At 53.2% G+C, this 25,509-nt stretch overlaps 1 protein-coding gene and 1 non-coding gene across 3 annotated transcripts in view; both read right to left on the reverse strand.

Moving 5' to 3' along the window:
- The window catches only part of RNF220 (ring finger protein 220), a 244,529-nt gene that overhangs the window by 115,572 nt on the left and 103,448 nt on the right, over positions 1–25,509 (reverse strand). The window lies entirely within an intron of this gene.
- Positions 5,615–5,721, reverse strand: LOC146403024 (U6 spliceosomal RNA). The gene has a single exon (XR_014808794.1). It is a non-coding gene; the product is annotated as a U6 spliceosomal RNA (small nuclear RNA).

Genomic DNA, 25,509 nt, shown 5'->3' on the forward strand with positions numbered 1-25,509 from the left:
ATTTCTGAGGAGCAGGGGCCTCCTGAAGCGAGGGTGACACAGAAGCCCCTCCCCACATGCGAGGGAGGAAATGCATGAAGCTGCTCCGTCTGTAGTACCACCACCACCCGTGAAGCCAGACAGCTTTACACCTCCCAGGAAGAGGAGATGCTGAAACTCTCCCCCAGTCACAGGCAATCCGGGCGACTCAGGTCTCCTTCCGTAGCGTCTGCGCTTGAAGAGCTGAAGAATGTCCTGAGCTTCTGATCTAGAGCTGCTTTGTTGTCTTCATTCTCTGCACCTTCAACGTCCATCAGATCACCAATGGCCAAAGGCCAAAGAAGGACCACTGGACTATTTGCTTTGCTTTGCTTTTTTCTGCCAATTTCTAGGACCGCTCCTGCGGCATATGGAGGTGCCCAGGCTAGGGGTCTAATCGGAGCTACAGCTGCCAGCCTGCACCACAGCCACAGCAACGCGGGATCCGAGACGCGTCTTCGACCTACACCACAGCTCACAGCCACGCCGGATCCTTCACCCACTGAGCCAGGCCAGGGATCGAACCCGGCAACCTCATGGTTCCTAGTCGGCGGGCGTCGTTTCCACTGCGCCACGATGGGAACGCCCTTCCTGGACTGTTTTCTAATGTCAGAAACATGCTTTGATGTATCACTGACTTTAGGTTGATGACATGGAGGAGCACAACCCTCTCTCACACGCCAAATAATTCCAAGGGTTATTATCTGGTCAGGCGCGGACAGCCACGCGGACGCTGCTGGTGGTGATGACAGAGGAATGCCCACCTCATTCCGATACTTGATAATCTCCAGATCTAAGGAGAGGGCGGTGGGCCCAACGGTGATTCATGTCTCTGAACTAGGCTAAATACCAGCGCGCTGGCAGAGTCCAGCAGCGAATAAATGGTCCCTGGATTTAGGTGCAACTGGTATGTGAACTGACTGAAGTCCAGTCCAGTCCAGGTTCTTCAGCAGAGGCTACAGATCGTCCCTGAACAAGCACCTGCTTCCTTCCTCAGCCTCATCTTCTGCACTCTGTCCCCCACCCCACGGCCCTGCACAGCCGGACTGGGGCGAGTCCCCCCAACAAAGGCTGCTTTCTGCCTGTGTTCACGCTGAGCCCTCTGCCCAGAACGTTCATCCATGTTTTCCCACGGCCAGGGCTTTATCACTCGAGTCCGGGATTATCTCCTGTGGAAGCTTTTTCTAGTCTTCCTTGTCTAGTCTGATTCAGGTGACTGTGTGCCTGCACTTACCTCGGCCTTTGTGTGCGTCAGTAGCTTCGGAATCACTCCAGGGCAGGCTTCCTGGTGTCTTATTCTTTGCCATCCCAGCACCTGGCATAGAGCCTGGCCCAGACCAAACACCCAATACGTGTTGTTTGTTTGGTTTTTTTAAGGCTGAAACTGTTGCATGTGGAAGTTCCCAGGCTATGCGTCCAATCGGAGCTTCAGCTGCCGGCCTACACCACAGCCACAGCAACGCCAGACCCGAGCCACATCTGCGACCTACACCACAGCTGGTTGCAACGCCAGATCCTTAACCCACGGAGCGAGGCCGAAGATTAAAGCCACATCCTCATGGATATTAGTTGGGTTCATTGCCATTGCGTCACGAAGGAGCTCCAGTACTTGTTTCTATTTATTGCAAAGTCTGAGAGAACCAACTTGGACTGAAGCTTTCAGCTTCCGCCGAGACCCCAGACCAGAGCCCTCCATGGACTTCTGTTTACTCTCCAGGCAACAACTACTCATGGAGCAGGCGTGAGGCACTCAAAGCCAGGCAGTCCCCGCCAAAACCAGAGAGAAGGGGCAAACTTCTACTTTCTTTTCATCCTCTTTCTCCTTCCTTCGAGACGAGTTGTCACAGGTCCAGAGACAGCTCTGCAGGGGCTCAGTCCTATGGAGCCTGGCAGGCCCCCCCATCCCCCCAGGATGCTGGCGCTCTCCTCATCCTCGCATGCCTTGCTCAGTGGGTCTTCAGGGGCTGTTTAGCAGAAAGCCCCTGGCATCCCCTCGGCTTTGGGCTGTTCCTATTTGTGGGAGACTTGGGTGGACCACAGGGAGGCTACGGATGCCTTTCCAGGGACTGCTGGGGGGATTAATGAGATTGTTGATGCAACGCTTCTAACACTGTGTCAATCACATAACAAGCATTCACGGCGCACTGTCCTAGTCCTTCTGCCCCACTGAAAGGCACACCGCTAGAATTAAAAAAAAGAAGAAGAAGAAGAAGAACATGGGCTTTGAAAACAATAAAATTCTGTCCCTTAAAAGCTATTTAACCTCAGGAAAATTGCTGACCTGACTTAGCTTCCGCTTTCCTACCTGTACCATGGAAACAATAAAGCCCATCACAGCTTGCATAAGAAATTACAATATTTGATAAAAGACATCCATACATCCATAGATCTGAAGTTTCTACCCTCGGTATATAGCAGAGACTTAATACACAGTAGAAGAAGATAATAACAACAATAAGTGGAAAAGTCTGAAATGGGATCTAAAAACCCGACAGCATAGGAACAGGATAAAAGAGATGTGACTTGGCAGTGCAGAGTTTGGGGTTTAGTTTATAACGAGTTCAACATGAATTAGCAGCTCATGTGACAGTCACCTGCATTCACAAAGCAGTGTCAGGCTCATCCTGCTCTGCCTCGGGCAGTCCCCTCAGGCAGGGCAGATCTAGGCACCCCCCTTTGAGAGCCCCCACAGCAATGTACGCGAAGGCCTCCTGTAACGCACAGCACTTTCCCCCGTGTCAAGCCCTGTTAGGAATCCGCAGCAGGATCAGAGGGGAGCAGACTTCAGAGGGGAGCAGACAGGACTGCAGGGAGGGCGGGAAGCTCGGGGCTGTGGACAGAAAGTGGTGGGGGGGGGGTCGTCAGTTTGCAGAAAAGGAGGCTGATCCAGATGGAGGGACCTGATTCCTGCGTGTCCTCCAGGGGGACAACCAACACACGTGGGTGAAAGTTAAAACTAATTTGGACAGATTATAAGATTTGGGTTCCTTTTAAGGAAAACAGTCTCCAGTCATCAGAGAGATGCAAAGGAGGACTCCTTGGGCAAGTCAGGAGCTCCCCCTCGAGAGCGGTACTGAGGCAGCAAATGGGAGGATGATAATCCGTCCTAACAGAGGGAAGTCAAACATGGAGCCTGGGACCAGCGCTGTCCTGACCCTGCACTGTCATGGCTAGAGGGATTCTCTCCCTCCTGTTCTCTGTCCTCAAAGGGGCAGGCAGGGTCAGAGGTCCTCCGTTTAATCACGCATCTGCTGTTCACTGAACATCTACTACACGCCAGGCCACGTGCTTGGTGTTGAGAAAATGGGCACAAGTGAGGAAGAGCCTTTGGCCTCTGAGCTCCTGTGGCCTAGTGGGGTTACCTGCTCTTACAGAGTCTGGGAAAGTGCTTTGGGGACACGACAGAGAGCGTCACCAGGTGTCCGGAACAGGGAGGGGCCTTGAGCTGAGTCTTGAAGAAATGCTCTCCCAGATGGCAACGGGAAGGAAGAGCACAAGAGGCAGAGAGGACAAGATGGCAAAGAATCACCTGCCAAAGCAGGGTAGGCTGAGCGGGAGCCGAGGAGTACGGGAAACGGGGCCGAGGAAGCAGCCTGGGGTCGGGCTGGAAGGCACGGGGGGCGCCTTACGGAGGACCTCAGCGCACCTTGAGGGCCGCAGGAGGCGTGCGTGGAGTCCAAGAAGAGTGACCCTTGTGTTTTCCAGCGACGACTGGCAGGAGTCACAAGAAAGCTCTGAAATATCAGGAGGCCATAGAAAGGGAAAGCACAAGCGCCGAAGGGTGACTGGGGACTATGTGGTCAAAATTTAAAAAACACACACAAAACTTTTCTGACTGCAAAAGCAATGTACACGCATTGCAGATCATTCAGAAAGTCAAGAGAGCTCCAACGAAGGAAACGAAGTGATCCATAATCCCACCACCCGCTGCAACGAATTGGTGTCATTCCTCCCGTTTTTTCAACGTACAGTTTTTACTTAACATCGTTTTAGACCCTCAGCTGAAATGTTCTTCAAAAACATGATTTTTTTTTTTTTTTTGGTCTTTTTTTCATTTCTTGGGCCGCTCCCGCGACATATGGAGTTTCTCAGACTAGGGGTCGAATCGGAGCTGTAGCCACCGGCCTGCGCCAGAGCCACAGCAACGCGGGATCTGAGCCGCGTCTGCAACCTACACCAACCTACACCAACAACGCCGGATCCTTAACCCACTGAGCGAGGCCAGGGATCAAACCCGCAACCTCATGGTTCCTAGTCGGATTCGTTAACCACTGAGCCATGACGGGAACTCCCAAAAATATGATTTTTTTTAATGGCTGCACAATAGCCCATCACATGACTATACTACAATTTCTGTAACCATTTCCTTGTTTTTTTGTTCTTATCTTTTTAGGGCCGCACCCATGGCATATGGAGGTTCCCAGGCTAGGGGTCGAATCAGAGCTGTTGCTGCCAGCCTACACCACAGCCATAGCAACGCCAGATCCGATCCAAGTCTGCGACCTACACCACAGTTTATGGCAACGCTGGATCCTTAACCCACTGAGCGAGGCCAGGGATCAAATCCGCAACCTCGTGATTCCTAGTCGGATTCATTTCCGCTGAGCCATGATGGGAACTCGGATTTCCTTGGTCTTAAACATTTGGGTTGTTTTCAGATTCCCTGCTACGAATAATACTGAAGTGGTTATCTTTATGCATAATTCTTTGACTGCATTTCCAATTTTCTTAGAATAGATTCCAAAAAGGGAATTACTAAAAAAAAAAAAAAAAAAAAAAAAAAAAGATATGAATATTTTAAGGCTTTTGCCACACATCACAAAATTGCTTCTGGAAAGATTATATGAATATATACTTTTACTAAAAGCATATAAGAATACCTGTCTAATGCCATCCTTATTAAATAAGCACTGAACTTTATAATTTTAAAAGTTGTCAGTTTATATAGGCAAAATGTTATCTCATATATTTAATTTATATTAGCTTATAATTTTGAAGATTTTATATTTCTTTTATGAACTGCTTGTTCACACCTTAGTTCATTTTATATTGAGCTATTAGTGCTTTTTATTGATTTGTAAGAGCTCTTTACATATTAAGGTTGTCAAATGTTCTGCTATGTTCACTGTAAATCTTTGCTTCTCAGGTGGCATTTTGGCATTTACCTTTTATTTTTGTTATGATGGGGCTTTTGTTGTTGTTGTATAGCAATTTAAGATTTTGGGGTGACTTTTCCCACTGTGTTTACGTGAAATACAGATACAGATCTGGTTATGACTCTGTCCTTTGCATTAACTTTAAACTTTATCTGGAATTAATTTTGATATGAGGTAAAGGCAAGGGACTTACTTCTCCCCCACTCCCCAAGATTTCTTTTCTTTTTAGGTAAAAGAGGATAGATAAAATGAGGTCAAGAGGGAGAATCTATGTTGAACCAGGCTTCTTTTAAAAAATATTTATTTAATTATAGTTGATTTACAATGTTGTGCCAATGTCTGCTGTACAGCAAAGTGATCTAGCCATATATATATATGTATATACATAATGCACATATACATTTATATATATATGTACACTCCTTTTTTGATATTATCTTAAAAATAAGGAAGGCTGCTCAAATTTGCTGGTCACCCTTGCTCAGGGGCCACGCTAATCTTCTCTGTGTTGTTCCAGTGTTAGCATATGTGCTGCCGAAACGAGCCCTGAACCAGGTTTCTGCGGATGCATTTGGCTGGCTGTCACTCAAGGATGTTGAAAAAACATAGTCATGTCTGTTTTGAATATGTTGAGTCTGAGTGCTCCGGGTTCAAGGGGAGATAGTGAGCTGGCAGCTGGCATACAGGCACGACGTCCAAGGAAGAGGTTTGAGGCAGACCCTGCAGACATGAGAGTCATCGGTGTTCAGATGGCAAGAGACACCACAGGCTGGGAGGAGCTCACCCGGGCAGATGCGTAAGGTAAGGAGGGAAGTGAAGCCAGGTACCCTGGGCGGCGACCACGCTAAGGGTGGTGAAGCTGTGGAGAGGGAGTGAGAGGGAGGAGCCAAGTGCCACAGATGGGGAAACAAAGCAAAAATAATCTGAAAAAGGAAGAGGTGAGCACAGCATCAGGAGAGACAGAACCCAGTCTTCACGGGCTGGGTGAGCTGGAGATGGGGCAGCAGGGGGGTAAGAGCAAGCTCGTTTGGGAGCAGGTTTCTCAGTAACGAGAAGGAGGATGGTGGCAGGGACGTGCTTGGGTGATAACATTAAAAGAAGGTTTAAGGGGGAAGTCTGAGGGTGCCTGAGGGTGGAAGGAAGGGCACCGGTGGGAAGAGGGACGTTTAACATACAGGGGAGGAGATGCCGCAAGGACCCGAGGGGCAGGAGTGATGGGAGGAGACGGGGGAGGATCAGCCCTGAGTGAGGATGGACCTGACCGCCAGGGCCAAGGGGAGGGTTAGCGGGACAAAGTCCAGCCTCTTGGCCTCTATTCTCTCTGTACAGCAGGAGATGAAGTCATCTATGGGGAAGGAGGTAAACAGAGGCAAGGAAGGACATTCTTTTGAGAGGCTTGGAACAACCAAACCGCTGTAGGAAACGGAAACGGGAACGCATGACGGGACAAGCCCAAGGGCTGGTGAGGTGCATTCAGAGCGTGGTAGCTGATGGAGTGGATCCCGGGCGGGATGGCTGTGTGACTTTCTTGGTCAAGCATCGCAGGCCAGAAGTAGAGAGAAAGCGAGTGGCTGTGGATCTGAGTAGGCAGCTGGGTGGGGCAGAAAGGCAAAGGGGTAAGGACGCTGGAGGAAGAAATTCCGTAAAGAGACGGATCAAAGGGTCCAGGGTGCGTAAGCAAGGACGTGACGCTAGGACAGGAATGACGGGCTGGTGAAATGCGGAGGACTCCAAGGATGGAAGGTCGAAATAAGGTCAAAAAGCAGATTCTGCGGGAGGGAGGGCGTGGAAGAGACGTAGGGAGAGGGCGTTCTGGTGAGAAGCTGGAATTTCCGAGTTCATGATGTCTGAAGAAATTCGGGGGGATGGTCAGAGGGAGGGTGGGGCCCGGTCCCTACGGCCTTCTGCTGCCGGAGTGGAGGAGACGGGGTGGAGATCCCGCGGGATGTGGATGGTCTGGGTGGGGGTGACGTTCCCGGGATGAAGGCGGGAACAGCGGTGAGCCGCGAGGTGTGGCGTCAAGTGCCGACGTTCAGATGCAGAGGGGAGATGACATCGGCAGATGACAGTGACAGGAAGGCAGAGAGGCTGCCACAGCCTCAGAGAGCAGGGACGGTCGTGGGAGGGTGACAGAACCCGTGCGGACACACAGGTGTCACGGCTCACAGTACTGGGGGGTCACAGGAACGGGGCACCCTGATTGGGCCGGCCAAAGTGGGGCAGCAGCTTCAAGGCTCTGTTGATTTGGTTTGTGGGTTGGTTCAGTCATCCATTCATTCAAAAAGGATTTGATGAGATGGGTCTGATGAGCCCTGAGCACTGTGCTTCCGTGTTGTGCGGAGGCTGCCTCTTCCACAGGAATGCACTAGAGCCAGCAGCCTTTCCCCTTTTTGCCAAAGGGGGCCCCACTCTCTCTCAGCAAGCCCCCCACACCAAAGTCCTGCCACCAAAGCCAGGCAGGCACCGACACGGCTGATGGTCGGTAGGAGATCTTCTTGTTACAGCTTTTTCCCCAGAGATAAATAGGCCACAGTAAAAAAGACTGCTACATCCTTTCAATAAAGATTTTTTTTTTTTCCTTTTCCAGACAGCTTGAGAAATGTTTTAAAAGCTTCTCACATTTCCAGTGAAACCCACAGAGAAGAATTTTGCTTGTTATCAGCCCTGGAAGCCTCTGATAGACGGGTGACATTTTTTTCCCCTTTTTCTTTCTCTTTTTCTCTTTTCCTTTTTTTCACCAGCTGAAGAGAGAGTCACAGCGTGTTTTATAACTGGCTCTCTGCATTTCAAAAGCTCAACGAGAGCTCTCTGCTAACCCCGATAAGCCTTGGGCTCTTAGCGTCTTAAATACCTCTGACAAGCTATACATTACAGCGCTAATAATTTGCCAAATTTGCGCCCATAATATGATATCTGTAAACCGTCAAGGGCAGTAATGCGATTAGCGCTCTCAAATGAAATATCGAACATTCAGCGTTTAGGTCCTGAATAGGGGGAGAAAGGAAAGGAAATCAATTTCAAAAGCAGGAGGGAAAAAGGCGATAAGCGTGTAATAAAAATAGAGAGAGACAGAGGAGAGATGCAGGAGGAGAGAGACGGGCAGAGCAAGACGCGGGCAGAGATGCTCGGGCTCGCCTTCCTTTGCGGGCAGGTGAGAGATGTAAAAAACTTTTACACATTCGTTGGACCGCGGAGCTGGGACAGCACGTTTGGTCGCCAGGGCAACGGGGCTGGGGTGGAAGGAGGGAGGTGGGGGCTGGGAGCGGAGCAGGGGGTTGGCCAAGCCTGGGGAGGGCCTTTCGCTGGCTGCCCCCAACAGCCCGTGTCCATAAAACACAGGAAGTTGAATTACAAGGAGTCTGAGGGTGGGCTCCCACCCTGCCCCCACCCACCCGAGGTGGGAGAGTCGTAATGGACTAATTATCTGGCCAGCAGAGGCGGTGGCGGCGGCAGTCGCAGGAGAGAGGGCCCGGGCTGTCACATACCAGGCTCTAGACTAAATAACAACATCTCACACCTGCAGCTTTACGAGCCCTTTGCCGAGAGGAGCACGCCCTCCCTCTCCTCTGTCTCTCCGGCTTCTCCCCATGCGCTTGTGGGCCCCCACTCGCGGCGGCTGCGGGGGCACCAGACGCGGGAGCAGGGGAGGGTGGGGGGGGCGTCTCACCCTTGCTGAAGCCACTGCCCGCGACTCCAACCTTGCAACCCGCGGGAATCTACACGCAAGGCTCCTCTGGAGCCTTCCGGGTACTTTGTCCAGGGCTGTGGGCAAGGCGAGGGGACCCTGCCGTGAAAAGGCCCCATCGCAGACTTTGCCCGTGAGCCGGTTTATCTGCACCTGCAGTTACCTGTCTCGGGCCGAGGGGCTGCCTCTAGCGAGGGGCCACACTGGAGTGTGAGGGCAGGAACTCCTAGTGGGCCCTCGTAGACCCGAGGGGACGGCCGAGGCAGGAGCCTTGCCCCACGGCTCTCTGCTTTGCTCCTTTCATATCGCTCCCGAATACCCAGCTGCACAGGGAGAAGCCGTCCTTTCTAAATGCGCTGTGCTTGCCCTTTCGGCACCACTTGGTCTTGGAAGGGACCCCATAACCCTGAACCTCCCTCTTTTGCAAAGAGATGAGATGGAGCTGCGTCAAAAGAAGAGAGAAAACCACGGACACGGACGCGGGAGCCGGCGCCTCATCAGGGGGATGGTGGTCAGAGGAAAAGGACCAAGTCCTTCCTCCCGCTTGAAGGCCGCGTCCTCTAGTCCCACGGCCGCCCCACAGCCAGTCCGAGGCTCCCAACCACGATGCAGGCCAGCTCACCCGGGCTAAGAGGGGCTGAGAGCTGGCGGATGGCCTGGGGCGGGAGAAACGCCAACAGGCGGCCTGGGGCTGGCCCGAGACCTTCCCAGGGCTGCCTGGAATGGCCATTACAGGGCCACTTCTTGCGGCACCACGAGCCATTAAAACAGGAGTGCCCGGGGAGCCATCAGCCCAGCACAGATGACTTCCCCAGATGTGGCAGGGGGGCAGGATGTAGAAGCCCCCACCCCAATCTACAGACAAAACATTCCCGCACTAACCATCCTCGGAAACCCCACAGCCCAGAGCCCCTCTTACAGATGCTTTCTAGACCATTTAGCAGGAGGCAGTGTTTATGTTTGAACATGTGCTCTTCGCCGTCTCTCGCCCCCCTTCTCCCTTACTAGTCCTTCCAGACCCAAGCTACCCTCTGGATGGGCGGCTGCTGCTGCCTGGTAGCACCAAACTCCGGGGCCAGTGAGGGCAGCATGCTTTGTTTTGGCTTTGATGGTGTGCGCGCGCGCGGGGGGGGTGTGTTTGCACGCGCGCGCGTGTGCCCATGTGCCCGTGTACGCACACTCCCCCCAGAGCTTGCTCAGATCACCATTAGTGGAGTGTGTATACTGCGCAAGCTCAAAGACTGCAGGCTCTCCGAGGCTGCCTGAGTTTGTGAGCAAATCCCGAGCCAGGCTATAGGTGCCCTCCTTTCCAAAACAGATGCCCCGGCAGAGACGGTGCCAAGGCATTACCGTGTTGGGCAGGTTCCATCAGGGATGGAAGGTCCTTGCCCAGGAGGGAAGCTCTTGACTTGGAGCCGAGACGGGGCTCACCTGGCTCTCTGTCCACGCTCAGAGCCCAGCGTGGCGCTATGCTCCACCCCCCCAATGAAGGCCTCGCTCTTTCCTTCAACAACATAGAAAATCCCCCAGTCCTTCAGTGACCAGCTCACATTTTGCCCCCTTCAAGAAGCCTGCCTCAACGCAAACAGTCCACAGTTCTTTTTCTTCTAACAGAGGTGGGGGCTTGAATCTCTTGGGGACCTACTGTCTGCCAGGCATCATGTTTAGGACTCTCCATGTTATTCTACTTTGTTTTCAGAATAAAACAGAATTTTCAGAAAATGTGTTTTCTGTTTTGTTCGTGGATGTTATTCTTACTATTTTATAGACATGAACACAAGCTCTGAGAAGTTAAGTGATGTGTCTAATCCAGCCAGGAAGTGCTAGAATTCAAACTCAGGTCTGGGAAGTTCCATTACGGCTCCGTGGTAGTGAACCCAACTAGAATCCTTGAGGACACGGGTTCAATCCCAGGCCTCGCTCAGTGGGTTAAGGATCCAGCATTTCTGTGAGCTGCAGTGTAGGTTTCGGACGAGGCTCGGTTCTGGCGTTGCTGTGGCTGTGGTGGAGGCTGGCCGCTGCAGCTCTGATTCAACCCCTCGCCTGGGAACATATGCCACAAGGGCAGCCCTAAAAAGGCAAAAACCAAACAAACGAACTCAGGTTTGAGTCAGAAATCCCATCATGGGATGGAGCTTCCCACAGGGGGATATTCTGCAAATATTTGTCACCGTTCATTCTAAAGTGTGGCCCCCAGGAAAGAAAAACCATAGCCTAGGGATAGTCTGGAGTCAAGAGAAGGCCGAGTAGCGAGAAGACGACGTTCTGCTTTTTAGGGCCGCACCCGCGGCATATGGAGGTTCCCAGGCTAAGGGTCGAAGCAGAGCTACAGCCGCCGGCCTGCACCAGAGCCACAGCAACTCGGGATCTGAGCTGAGTCGCGATCGACCGACACCACAGCTCACGGCAACGCAGGATCCCCAACCCACTGAGCGAGGCCAGGGATGGAACGTGAATCCTCATGGATGCTAGTCGGGCTCTTTCCTGCCGCGCCATAGCGGGAGCTCCCGAGAAGATGTTTCTTGCTTGCAGCCCAAGTTTTGCCGTCACCTTAACTCTGTCGTGACGTGTCCGCCGCTGCCGCTCGGCTTTTCTCCTTCTCACTCTACTCTCGGACGTACGGGTCTGCGGTGCTTGTTCCCTCTGCCTGGAATGCCCACCTCCTCAGTCATTCAGTCATTTATTCATGTATTTATTCTTCCTCTCATGGAAGTAAACACCCGTGGAGAGCCGGCTCTCTTGGGAATGCACTGGTGAGCGAAAAAAGACAGGTCTCGTCCCTGTGTGTTCAGTTTAGTGGGGTGATGGATATGAGCCAAGTAATGACAGAAATAAATGTGAATCTGCCACAGAGAAGGTCTGCAGGAATGATCCATGTTGCTACAGGTTCGCATCTCCTGTAATAATGGAAGGAGTAATGGAGCCGAGATGTGCTGAGAACGGCATCTCTCGCCCAGCCCCCTCCCTCTGGGTTCCACCAACCCTGGACTTGGCCTGGAAAACTCCAGCAGGCTTTCAGGTCACCTTACACATGACTCCCCATAGAGTCTTCCTTGCTCCCCCAAAGCAGGTCGCAGCTCCTTGGCACTCCGTCTCCTCTGCGGCATTCCCCTTACTCTGGGATGCTTGTCTAAAATCTGCCATCCCAGCAGACTGCAGGCTCCATGAAGGCAAAGAACGTATCCCCCTGGCTGTGTGTCCAGCGGCGCGCACAGTCCTTGGCGTGCACCTGCTGTTCCACGGGGAGCTGCTGTGTGAGGAATCTTGCCTCCCCCTCCTGTACTGGGCGCAGAAGGTTTGGATCCGAGGGCAGGAGCTTTACACTCATGACCTTTCACATTATAAGGTCATCCCAGCTTGTAGGGACAGATCTTCCTCAACTTACCACGTGGTTACAGCTCAACAAACCCATCCCGAGTTGGAAATATGCTAGGTCAAAAGTGCATTTTAAGGGAGTTCCCTTTGTGGCTCAGTGGTTAATGAACCCAACTAGGATCCGTGAGGACTCGGGTTTGATCCCCGGCCTCGCTCAGTGGGTGAAGGATCCGGCGTTGCCGTGAGCTGTGGTGTAGGTCACAGATGCGGCTCAGATCCTGCGTTGCTGTGGCTGTGGTGCAGGCTGGCAGCTGTGGCTCTGATGCGATCCCTAGCCTGGGAACTTCCATAGGCCACCCGTGTGGCCCTAAAAAAAAATACATTTTAATACGCCTAAACTACTGAACACCACTGCTTAGCCTAGCCCATCTCACATGCTCTCAGAACACTCACATTAGCCTACAGTTGGGCAGAGTCATCTCACACAAAGCCTATTTTATTATATAGTGTTGAATAGCTCATTGTATTGATTGAATACTGTCCTGAAAGTGAAAACCAGAACGGTAAGAAAAACACTTACCCTTCTGGTAAGTGTACAGGTTGTTTGCTCTTGTGATCACGTGGCTGACGGGCAGCAGTCCCGCACTGCCAGGGCCCAGCCCTGGAAAGAGCACTGCATCCTTAGCCTGGGAAAAGATCAAAGCTCAGACTTCGAAGTATGGTTTCTATTGAAGGTGTATTCCTTTTCCACCACCGTAAAGTCAGGAACTGTGTCTTCCCATCGTCTGCATCCCAATGCATTCCAGCCCATCTAACATTTACTGAGTACCTCCTGCTTACCAGGACCCGTATCTGATGCTGAGGACACAAAGGCACTGGACCGCCAGCCCTGGAGGAGGGTATAGTCCAGTTTGGAGGAGAGATGCGGAGAATGGTCCTGTTCCAAAGCAGCTGTCGTGCGGACTGACGCGGTAGCGCAGAGAACTCCACTGCTGAAATTGTCTGGAGGGAGAGGGGTGAGGACGACCGGCACTGAGACTTCAAGTTTCAGCTTAAGATGGACAAGAGGCAGGGCAGGCCTTTCAAGAAGAGGTGGCAAAGTGTGTCTGGGCACAGAGGGACCCACAGGACACGGGAGGCAAATGGCAGTTCAGCGGACTCAGGCCGGTCAGACTTGAGATGCAGCATGGACAGCTTCACTCGCGCACACAATCTTGGAATGTGGTAGCTTCCTACCATTCTCTTTCTTTCCTATGAAGAGTGTCTCCCTGACTGCAGATGTGGTAAACCTTCTGGTCGCGTCCCTCCTGATCCGTCTCTCACACCAGCCGTGACTTATCTTCTCATGTGTGTATCTGATCATGTTGCCGCTGCCATCACCTTTTCCCATTAAAAGCTCTTGATGGTTGCCAGCTGCCCCTAGAATTCATACTCCTTAACATGGCAACTCGGACTCTTCCTAGTCTGGTCCAAGGTTATGGCTCCAACCCCACTGTCTCTCTCCTCACTTGCCCTGGACCCACCAGACTGTGAGCCCCAGGGATGTACTAACATCTGCCCGTGACTTTCAGCTCTCACTCTTCCCTCTAAATGGAACGACAGAAAGGAGGGGCGTCGAGGGTCACAACTGGGGTGTCTCACTATTTGCCGCAGAGCACCCTGCTCCCAAACCCCGTGACGCCCGCCTACGGAGCGACTCCACCTTCTCCACACGCTCCTCTTTCTTTGGCCACTTGGCTTCTGCACAGGCTACGTCCTCGCTTGGAGCACGCTCCCTGGCGTTTAGCCAGGCTAGTTCTTCCCTTCTCAAGGATGAGACTGAGGTGTTACTCTTTCCAGGAGGTCTTTCTGTCCCCGCCTCTGTCGTCGGCCAGCACGGCCAGCTCACTTGTGTGATGACACTCCCCATTCTGCCTCTGCACATCTGTCTTCTGTTCCACTTCACCCACTCCGCGTTGCCTCGTATATGGTCATATTTTCAGCACCTAACACAGGGCTTGATATACACTAAGCTTCGAATAGACATTTGCTGATTGAGTAAGTGAACACCTGACTGAATGAATAAACTTCGCAGGGTTCCCGACACACATGCGTCTGGACGCCCGTGCCTTTCTCCGTATGCCAATTTAAAACGTAGCTCTTCATGTCTCCCTCCCTCCCCACCTGCCCCTAAATCCGCTCCTCCTCTCCCCTGGCCATTTCAGTAAAGGCTACCACGACCCACTGGCTCACATGATCACCCGAGAGCTTCTCACGGTGCATTCGTTGGTTCATTCATCATTTATGGAGCACCTACCCTGTGCCAGGCACGTTCCTAAACCCCAAGGACGTGACCCCGAGCTTCACAGAACTCACTGTCCACTCAGGACTAAGCTTCTGAAGGCTCCTCTCCATCCCATCTCTGCAACAAACTCCAGGAGGTCCGCACGCTGCCTGACTGCCCGGTCTGGCTCTCACCCCTGTGAAGGCGGTGTGATGGTGAAGACAGCCCAGTGTGATGGGCTCTGGAGGCAGGAGGAAGCGAGTTTAAACCCAAGCTCTTATTTATCCTGAACCACTTTCATGTAATACTTCTTTCTAACCAAAAAGACATCATATTTTAAAACACAGCACACTCAATGCCTGCTCTTCGCTCGGTACCACGCTAGGTGTTGATGATTCAGTGGGGAACAAAAGAGACACGCGGCCACCCTCCCAGAGCTTGTGCTTAGTGGAGGAGAGAGGCATTAAACAAACGGACAGAAAAATGTATTATTACGATCTGTCATAAAGATAAGAAATAGAAAAACAGGGGGAAATCTTTTTTCGACTGGGAAGGGCTCTATGCCTTTTGCTTGGCAATGGCATTTAAGGGGCGATCCAAAGGATGAGAAGGACCCAGCCACGTGGAGGGGTCAGGCAGAGTGGGCTAGGCAGGATGCCAAGACCCTAAGGTGAGGGGACCGTCAGTAGCCAGTGACCAAATCTTGCTGGCCTAAGGACTAAGGGCCACACATCTTAAAAAGATGCCAGGGTTGCTAGGTGGACTGGGGAGTGGCAAGAATGGAAGAGACATACCAAATAAGAAGACTACTCCAGGGGCTCCCGCTGTGGCGAAGTGGGATCAGCAACATCCTGGGAACTGCCAGGACTCAGGTTCACGTCCCCGGCTCAGCACAGTGGGTTAAGGATCCGGCGTTGCCGCAGCTGTGGCTTAGTCCTCAGCTTGGATGTGATCCCTGGCCCAGGAGCTCCAGGTGCCTCGGGGCGGCCAAAAAAAAGGGAAGACGATTCAAGAGGGACAGATGATTCCAGAGTGATGATGGCTTGACCGAGGTGGTGCCAGAGGCGCTGAGCAGAATGAATGCATTTGGGGTGTGTTTAGAGGGCACGTGGTGGGGACGGGGTTGAGGCATCCACGGTGGGGTGGAGGGAGAGGGGAAGCTCAGAGAGTGATCCGGGGTCTCCAGCCTGAGCAAGGAGATGGAGAGGGGGCACAGGAGGAGGGAGAAGAAACAGGCGTGGGGGGAAATTAGGCAGCACTTTGGAGGCAGTGTCTGTTGGAGGTGCAAGCGGTGGGGGTAAGGGCGGCAGGGAGCGTCCACGAGAGGCCGGAGGCAGAGGTACAGTGGGGACGGGGCACCGGAGAGGAAGCAGCTCATTCATCTCTCGGAACCACATCTTATTTAGAAAATGGCACCCGTCCCATGAAATGAGACCATGGAAAACCACCTGCACCACCTGGCACCCAACAGCTGCTCAAGAAATACTGATTCCCTTTGCCTCTCTTCCCCCTGCTGGTTTAGTCCCCTCTTCCATTCTCTTAGCAGCTCTGCAAGCCCTTTCCCTTTCTCGCTCTCCCTGTGTATGGCACACAATTGTCACAAAATGAGGAGAGGAACTTAGAAATTGCTAAGCATGTTAAGGAACCCAAGGCCAGGATCAGGTAACCCAAAGTACACGCCTTCAACAATCACGCTATGCCTTTTGCTTGGAATACCCTGCCCTCTGCTCTTTGCTTAGCAAACGTCTCTCCCTCCCTGAATTGCACGCTTTGCCAACTCTGTGAAGCCTTCCCTGAGGTCTCTGGCTGATGGGCGTGCTTGTTTCCTCTTGGAGTTGCAGCATCTTGCTCAGACACCTATCTCGGCACTTACAGTAACACTGAAATGATTTCTTCGGCTGGGCTGTCTCCTCGGTGGACCACAAGTTCCTTTAAGCAGAAACTACTTGGAAACCTCTGTATCTCCAGCATTTAACTTAGACTAGGCAGTCTATTGAAAAGAGAAGTTGCCCGACCGCCAAGGGTCTGAAATTCTGTAATTTTAAGCAAACATGTAGATGAGCAAAGAAGAAACACCACCCACAGCTGGTTTGCTCTCCTTTTAAGAGGGTGTGGTGGAACGGCTGAGATCAAGTTCAAGGGGCCAGACTGGTAGGTTTTAGCAGCTCATCTTCAGATCAACAGTCTGCCCTGACTGGCAAGCCAAGTGGCACTCGGAGGCATCCAAGTCATTATTCCAGATCCTAGTGAAAGGACGGCACTTTAGGAAGATGCATATAATGTATAATTTTAATATTCCTACACACACACACACACACAAATATATATATTCCTACACAGACGTAACATAACGAGGACAAGGGTACCACCTCTGTGCCAAACGCCAGAGGAGGAGAATTTGTAAGCTGCACCTGCTGCCCGAGACGCCTGGACTGTCTGCAGAGCTTGGAGAACTCGGAGGCTGCAAGAACCTTTTCATATTTTGTGATTCTCCTGGAGAGAATGCCACCCATGTTTTTCTTCCTTTACAATCTCAATTCAGCATATAAAGGGAAAATAAAAGGGAAATGACTCATAGTAAATAGTAGGTCTGAAAGGCTTTCACCAAATATGACGCCTGGAGTAGAGTAGGCATCCTATAGCTGTTGGTACAAATAAACGGTTCCAAAACCCTGGATGCCCGAGTTTTCCTTAAGAACCTGTATTCAGAGCATAAGTGATCACCTCATCCCTCTACTCCCAGAGCACATCAACCCCATGAACCACCTACAACAGCACCTGCTCTTACCGAACTCAGTGCTGAGCAGAGGTACCACACCCTGTACCCCTCAAGAACTATCCATTGGCTTGTATTGACTCACCAGCATCACCGTGACTACCGCAGCTCTAGAAGCATCTTTCCCATTTGATTCTAGACACTGCTGCCCGTCTCCCACCCCCAGCAATGCCCAAGCATTTTGGATGTGTCCCTGGTGGTCTTGGACTATCCCTGTGTTGCCTGAGTTGAAATCTTCTTCAAACACAGATAAAATGGGAAGGTCAGAGAATATTGCCTGGACCTGCTGCTGACACCTATATATACATCCCTAGTCTTTTTTTTCTTTCTTTCTTTTTTTTTTTGTCTTTTTGTCATTTTAGAGCCACACCAGTGGCATATGGAAGTTCCCAGGCTAGGGGTCGAATTGGAGTTACAGCTGCCTCCCTATGCCACAGACACAGCAACTCCAGATCCAAGCTGCGTCTGCGACCTACACCACAGCTCACCTCAACGCTGGATCCTTAACCCACTGAGCGAGGCCAGGGATCGAACCCACAACCTCATGGTTTCTAGTTGGTTTTGTTTCTGCTGCGCACGACGGGAACTCCTACATCCCTACTCTACACCAACCCCCTGGCTTCTCCTTTCAGAACGGAGTCCCACCTCCCCAGGAACTCCCTGGCACAGTCCGTGCTGGGTCTCCCTTTTCTGATGCTCTTCGTTCCTCAAGACTGACTGAATCCCAAGGCCTGGCTCTTGCCCAGTCCAGTTCCGGGCCCTTTCATTTCTCCCTTTCTTGCTTGTTTCCATCCTCCCTCCCTCCCTCCCTGATATCCATCCATCCTCCCTCCCTTTCTTTTTCTTTCTTTCTTTTATTTAGGGCCACACCCGCAGCATATGGAGGTTCCCAGGCTAGGGGTCGAATCGGAGCTGCAGGTGCCAGCTTACGCCACAGCCACAGCAACGCCAGATCCGAACAGCGTCTGCGACCTACACTACCGCTCACAGGATCCTTAACCCCCTGAGCGAGGCCAGGGATAGAGTTTGCATCCTCATGGATATCAGTTGGGTTCGCAACCCGCTGAGCCACAACGGGAACTCCCAGACCTTTCATTTCTGAACTCCCTCCCCGGCTGAACACAATGATCTTTGCAGCCGGAGCTGGATGGGTTATCACAGAGGCTGCACAGGCAACCGGTAAAGGACAGGCTTCAGAGCCTCTAAAGCCACTCCTTAACCTGAGATTCTGTGGTTCTGGGACTTCATCTTGGGCTCATGTGAATAAAACACTCAATTGAGCTGCATTCGTGCATCTCGTTATTACATCTGTCAAATGGGGTATCTTTTTTAGGAAGCTCAAAAGTAGACTGAGAGCTGATGCGTTCTTATCTTAGCGCATACGCTGTGCCGAAATTTAAGTCAAACAGGGAGCTGCAGTACAACTTGCAGGCCCCGAGTGGATCTGGCTACACTAGGTCTGGTCATTCGCATTAAAGAGTTAGTTGACTGGAGTTTGACTGTAGAGAGTCTAGAACTGCTCACAATGAAGAAAGTCTTAGCATTCTCAGCAAGGGACGAACACTTAATATTCTTGTTGCATGGCCACCTCTGATGGCCTCCTGTCAGGTCCCGTTTCTTCTTCTTCTTTTTTTTTTTTTTTTTAGGGCCGCCTCTGTGGCATATGGAGGTTCCCTGGCTGGGGGCTGAATCCAAGCTGTAGCTGCCAGCCTATGCCACAGCCACAGCAATGTGAGATCAGAGCCATGTCCGCCACCTACACCACAGCTCACGGCAATGCTGGATCCTTAACCCACTGAGCAGAGCCAGGGATTGAACCTGCGTCCTCATGGATACTAGTCGGATTCATTACCGCTGAGCCACAACAGGAACTTCCCCGTTTCTAATATATAATGAAGACTCAATGATCTGAATATTCTAGTTCCCCAGACAAAAGTCTGATTTATCAGCATTTTGTACGCCGGAAGCTATGGTCTTCCCGCACAGCTACTGCCTCAACAGAGTTGGGTTATTCTGGGCCACACATTCTGGAAGCCTGCTGTGTGCTCAGCACTGTGCTGGGTGCTGAGATTATGGCCCTGAACAAGATCAACAGAGACCTGCGCTCAAAGGGCTCACATTCTGGAGTGGGAATCAGACACTAAACAAATATAATTACCCAATCTATTATGTGGTCTTATTTAGGATGAAGAGCTACAAGAATAAATACAAGATGCTGCGGATTATATTAAGACTGAGCCAGCACTGCTATGGCCAAGCGACGAAGGGTGGCCTCTTGCGTTACTGGAGCCGTTCTCCTGTCCTTCTTTCTTAGGCTCTTTCTACTTCTGCAAAAGCAACTCCCAAAGCTGAGCCCTGCCTTGTGTCTGAGTAAGGGAGAGAGCAGAAGGCACTGACCACGCAGGGATAAAAATGCACAGACACCTGGCGGGAGAGATGCATGGCTGGGTGTGCATACACGCGCGTACACGCACACATCCACACACCGACCGAGGAAGGCCCGGGAAACATGCCCTGGGGGGAAGAAGAGGAAGGAAAAAAAATGAAATCCAAACAGTCTTTTTCACCCCGAAAACATATAATTTTGTGTAAATTTTTACTTTAAACATCTCTCTTTTCCTGAGCCGTGATGTGGGCCCTGTCAAAGCCAGGGCCAATTACTGCCATTAGGTTCCCATCATGTCACTGCTTCTCCCCCCGTCGGGAAGGCCCTCGCCTCGCAGGCCTATAATCTGCACTCACTTTCGCTCCATCACTTTCAGAAGGAACAAAATTGTTTTGTGTGTTTTTTTTAAAAGGGCCTTTATTTGGCCCCTGTCAACTCTGAAAAGAAGAGAGAGAAAGAGAGAGAGGGGGACAGAGAAAGAGGAGAAAGAAAGATTGTTTAAGTGTTTAACCGTGAGGCTGCCAACAGAAAGCAGGACCAGGGGCAGCCCAGCTCTCCCCAAGGGTCCAGGCGGGGGGACCCCTGGGACACGGGACCCTGGGCCTGGCCACGTGATCCCCCTTTGAGGGGACGTTCCTTCTGCTGCCAGAAGAGACCTTTCGGTTCCCAGAGAGGGTTCTGATCTCACGGCCTGGGAAAACTCTATCTGAAGACATCCTCCACCAACCGCCTGGCTGTGGCTCGCCAGACCAGCTACTAAAAATGTCTGTCATGAGACAAAAACTGGGGGTACCCTTTCTGGATTCCCAATCCCCAAAGGCACGCTGGCTGCGGTGGGGAGAGCAGTGGGCCGGAGAAGGCCCTCGGGAAGGCTGCAGAGGCAGTAAGCAGAGGGCAAACGGAAGGCCAGGTGCGGGGACGGTGGCTGCTCAGGTGGGTTGGCTCCGTGCCCTCCTAGCCTCAGCTGGGCTGTTCTGACCCTTGGCCTCTTCTCCAAAGGGCACCCCCAGGCCAGGAGCAGGGAGCTGGTGGTTGTGAAACCAATCCGCCTCTCCCCCTTGGTTTCCTCCCACGGATGGAGGCCGAGGCCCGCAGCGCCACCTGCGCCCGCCGCTCCTCCCGCACGGGCGCGACGCTGTTCTGAAATCTGCAGCCAGTTATCACCCCCCGGGCTCGGCCGGGCGGGCCCAGCATGCCTCTCCTCTCCCGCCGCCTCGGCCGTCCCTTAGCCAAGCTAAACAGATTTAGCTCCTTTAATCTTTCCTCATTAGCTGGCAATCTGGAAAGGAAACAAACGCTCGCCCCATACAGGTTCAAGCTGTTGCTTTAACCTTGTAAAATCGAGCAGGCGCTGGGGCCGCGGCGGCCGGCAGGATCGTTACCGTGAGAGGCCACTCCCTCGGCCCGCCTCCGCAGAGGCCTTCTCCTCCGCTGGGCCACCCCTTCGGGGTGTCTGTGTCCCCCGTCCCAGGCCCAAGGGCGCCGCACCTAAATTGTGTGCACGCAGGCCCCCCCCCCCCCAGCAAGGCAGCCCCCGGGGTCAGCCGCCGGCCTCTTGGATGAGCCAGGGCGTCTCCCCATCAGACCCGTTCACTGGTCCCCACCCGGCCCCATCGCACGCTCATCATCAGCTGCTGGCACTGGCGACTTCGCCAGGCTCCCGTGCCATCCCCGGCCACACCTACCTATCGGCTTCCTGGGCACACACAGCTCTCTCCCAGTCCCAAAGGACACCTTGGTGAGTGGGCTCAGCACGCCCCGCTCCTGGGGGCGCGCGCCCGGGGGAGAGGGGGGGTCCCGCTCCCAGAACCGATTCCCTGTCCTTGAGTTTTCCTCTACATACACCTACACCACCGGGAGACCCCGAATCTGGTGTAAGGACAGCCCCTCGCGGTGCAGCCTTCCAACACATCTGTTTTTCTGTTTCCAATTTGATCACTTAATGCTATTCCGTTTGGTGTGGTTGGGCCCTTAAGTATGTGTGCATGCGCGCGCGCACACCCAGAGCACTGGGCTCAATTCTAGTTTACACACACACACACACACACACACACAGCACGGAGCTCAATTCCAGTTTCCTCCCGAAGGCAAGAGTGCTTCCTCGGCGTCACCGCATCCATCTCCAAACTGGGTGAACACTCTCAGGATGTTGCCCCATGTTTGAGAAGACAGGAGTCACTCCGTTTCACTTCCCCAGGCTCCTGATGGGCCCTTTGACTTTCCATGATTTTCCAGACATCATTATAAGTGGTTCCATCAGCTCCCCGCTCAGCACGTCCCCAGAACACTAGCCTTAACGCCCCGTGATGGATGTCACCCCGGCTTGCTGATTTGTGAAAGCGTTACATTTTCTGAGGATTCTCCTACCTGCCTTCTATCAGGAACGATTTTTGCACCGTCTGCATTTACTTCCTAATTACCCAAATTCCTTTTTGTCATTTTTCTTCTTAAAGACGGATCTAAAAAATGAGCCGAGTATCTCTGCCCTGTAGGAGGTAAGATGGATCTCCTCCTGCTCCTCATTTATTAGTGGTCTCTGTGCTCGCTGGTCTTCCCCACCTCGCCCTCCCTCGCCCTCGAGATACTGCTAAACAGGTTACTTCCCTTAACCCGTCGCTAGGTCAAGTTTCTCTCCATTTCCTCTGGGTCTTCACCCTTCTGCCCACAGGTCCCAGGACCGAACCTCTGCTGCCTCCTGAAGACAAATCCCTTTATTTCTGCAGAAAACTAGGGCGGCCTCACCCAAAGCGCTTCCAGCAGGCAAAGCCTCTTCTCGCCCCTTACTCTTTAGCAGAACTGGCTGTCGTTCTTAGCGTTCTTCTTCTGGCCCTCTCCTCTTCAGGGCTCCAAAAAATGAACTTGCTTATACTCCATCCAACTCTTACCCACCTGTCCTGGGCCAGAGGGGAAAGCACATGCCGGCCTACGCCACAGCCACAGCCACGCCGGATCCGAGCCACGTCTGCGACCTACACCAGAGCTCATGGCAACGCCGGATCCTTGACCCACTGAGCGAGGCCAGGGATCGAACCCGTGTCCTCATGGATGCTCCTCAGGTTTGGTAACCGCTGAGCCGCGATGGGAACTCCAGGAAAGGCTTTCTTGAGCCGTAAAATTCACAGAGACGGACAGGTGGGTAGGAGCTGGATGGAGTACATGCTAAGATGCTGAAGAGGAAAGCACGCACTTTCGATGAACCGACGTCAAAGCCGACGGAGTGAACATAGGCAGGGAAGGGAGGGTGCCCAGGCTGAGGCCTGAGTGGAGCGTCCTTAACGCTGCATGAAACCCAAGTCAAGGAACAGGCTCGGGAAGGCGGGCGATGATCCACCTCGGAGTGCCCTCGGAGTGCTGCGGAGCCACTCATTGCCACGTCCGTTCCCCACCTCCCCTCCCTGCTGCTGTGATAAAAGCCAGAGCTGGTGAAACCACTGGATTTATTCCCTCTCTGCCTCCACTAACTCCCACAGCCTTTTCACTTTCTCACTTGTTGAGCGGGCTCCGTACGTGGCTGATGGAAAAATGCACAAGATGCAATTTCATTCAACAACGCCACACGGGCATCAGGGTAGGCAGAGGCAGGGCGAGAGCTCTGGAACCCCTGGGTAGGGACGGGCAGTTTGAGAGAGGTGATGCCCACAGGCCATCCAAGGATGGCCCCACTTTTCAAAGTGAACCTCCCTGGGGGCTCTGTTTCCTCAACATAAGAAAGGGATTAATCCTATCCATCTAGCCCACAGACGAAGAGAAGACGCACATGAATCCTTGGAAATCTACAGCGCATTCTTCGGGTGTTAATACCCGCTATGGCGAGAGAAGTCTTCCCCCCGGGCACCCAGGAAGAGGTGAGGCCCCGAGTGGGTTAGAGATGAGCGGAGCCCGAGGAAGATCTGCTCCCAGATCCCAGGGAAGACGAAGGCCATGGGGATGAAAGACGGGTACAACCTGGGAGTTCCTGCTGTGGCTCAACGGGAACAGACCTGACTAGTGACCAATAGGACCCCAGTTAGATCCCTGGCCTCGCTCAGTGGGTGAAGGATCTGGCGTTGCTGTGGCTGTGGTGTAGGCTGGCAGCTGTAGCTCTGATTCGACCCCTAGCCTGGGAACCTCCATATGCTGCAAGTGGGGCCGTAAAAAGCAAAAAAAAAAGAAAAAGAGTAAACCTGGACCCTTGAGCTCTGAGGTCCTGCCACGTTATACTCTGGTTCTACTCCCAGGGCCAACCAGACAGGGCTGGAGAGTCCCGGGAGGGCGTCTAGGTCAGACACTGCCTAAAGCTGAAGAGGCCCTCCCTCCCACAGGTGTTCTTCTGGGTGCTAGGGCACCCATCCCAAGAGGTGACATGAAAAGGCAGCCCTTCTCAAGGAAAAGAAGGGGAGATGCATAGAGAGACAGGGACAGCCACTAAAGGGGTGAGTGACCATGGGGTGAAAAAGGGTCTACGGCTCAGCCCTGCGTCTTCACTGACCCTGTGCAGCTTTTGCCCTCGCCTCTCCCTAGGCTGTGCCCAACTCACTCTGCCCAGGTGGGACCTGGGCCGAGGACACCACGAGCTCTTGGGAATATTGAGGAGGGGTCCCCTGCTTGGCCCGAGGACACAATCTCACGGCTCCCACCCCGCCCGCCCCCGCCTCGAGGAAGAAAGGTTAGTCCCCCCTCCTCGGCTCCACAGCCGCTTTTCAAAGGTTAAATGCAACCAGCCTGCTCCACCGCCCCCCTCACGCCCACCCCCAAACAAGAGAGGAAAAGTTAATTGAAAATGCTGTTTAATTTTTCAGCTCCAGTGGATCCTACCCCAGCACAGATGGCTCCCCCAGGACAGTCTGTCCCCAGCCCATCTCTGCCACTCCGTCGCTCCCCCCTAGGATGGGGGCAGAGGCACAGCCAGCAGTGGCTCAAAGGGAGAAAAAGGAGGGGGGGGGCGCCCTCCACACAAAAGAGCATTCTGAGCCCTTGGTTCCCTGGCCCGGAGAACAATGCTCCCGACTTGATCCTTTCATAAAGGGAGTTTCTGGTGTCAGGAGACAGCCGCCCAGCGCCCAAGCCGCCCGCACCGGTCACTTCACTGCCCACCACCAACTGCTGTGCGGGCTGGGCTTCATTCCGCGCCCCCCTCTGCGTCCAGCTGGAAGTGAGCGTGGTACCAGCCCCCACCCCCCTCGGGCCTGCCCGCTACTTGTTGCCCCCGAAAGGCTCTGACAGGGCCCCAGAGAGGCCAGCCAGCTGAGATGAAAGGCTGGGGCTCTAACTGGATTACCCCGACCAGCCCCAGGACTAAAGAGGCCAAGAAGCCCTAATTAAAGCCATCCCCCTGCCCCTGTCCCCCCCCAGCCCAATCACCGCAGCCTTTCTCCTTTCATCCCAGGTTCTCCACTTTGTTCAAATTTCCGCTACTGATGAGTTCCTAGGCCCTGGAGAGGTGGGGTAAGTGGAGGAAGTACAAATCCCCTCTGCCCCCTGCAGCTTAAAGCCAGGGCCTGTCAACGAGCTTGGACCCTGCTGCGCCCTCCGCTGGGGAAACCCTGGGGGGGATGCCAGGCTCGGAGGCCAGAGGGCCAAGGCAGGAGAAGGATGGGGCTGGAGGGTGAGAGGAGCTCCCGCTGCCGACCGGCGGAATGGCGACCCGAGAGGTCAGGGCGCAGCCGTGACGCCTGCTGGGGCGGAGGAGGGACAACAGCGGTTTCCATCTCCAGCCAAAGCCATGGCGGCCGAGGGATGTCTGCCACCCTCCCCCTCTTGGTACCCCCCAGCTCTCCCCACTCCCACCGCCTGCCTTCTCGTATCCAGGAGCAGCCCTTGCCTTTGGCTGGATGAGAAACCTGGCACATCCGGCTCTGGGGTTTGTGTTCCTCTGTGATCTCCTTTCCGTCTTTCTCATCATCCCGCAAAGTGGGTAGTTTTGCCTTCACT

Source organism: Sus scrofa, chromosome 6 (genome assembly GCF_054392235.1).
Source record: "Sus scrofa isolate SSC_HxYL_T2T_F1_AM1 chromosome 6, Sscrofa_HxYL_maternal_Yorkshire_Landrace_v2.0, whole genome shotgun sequence".
Classification (NCBI taxonomy): Eukaryota; Metazoa; Chordata; class Mammalia; order Artiodactyla; family Suidae; genus Sus; species Sus scrofa.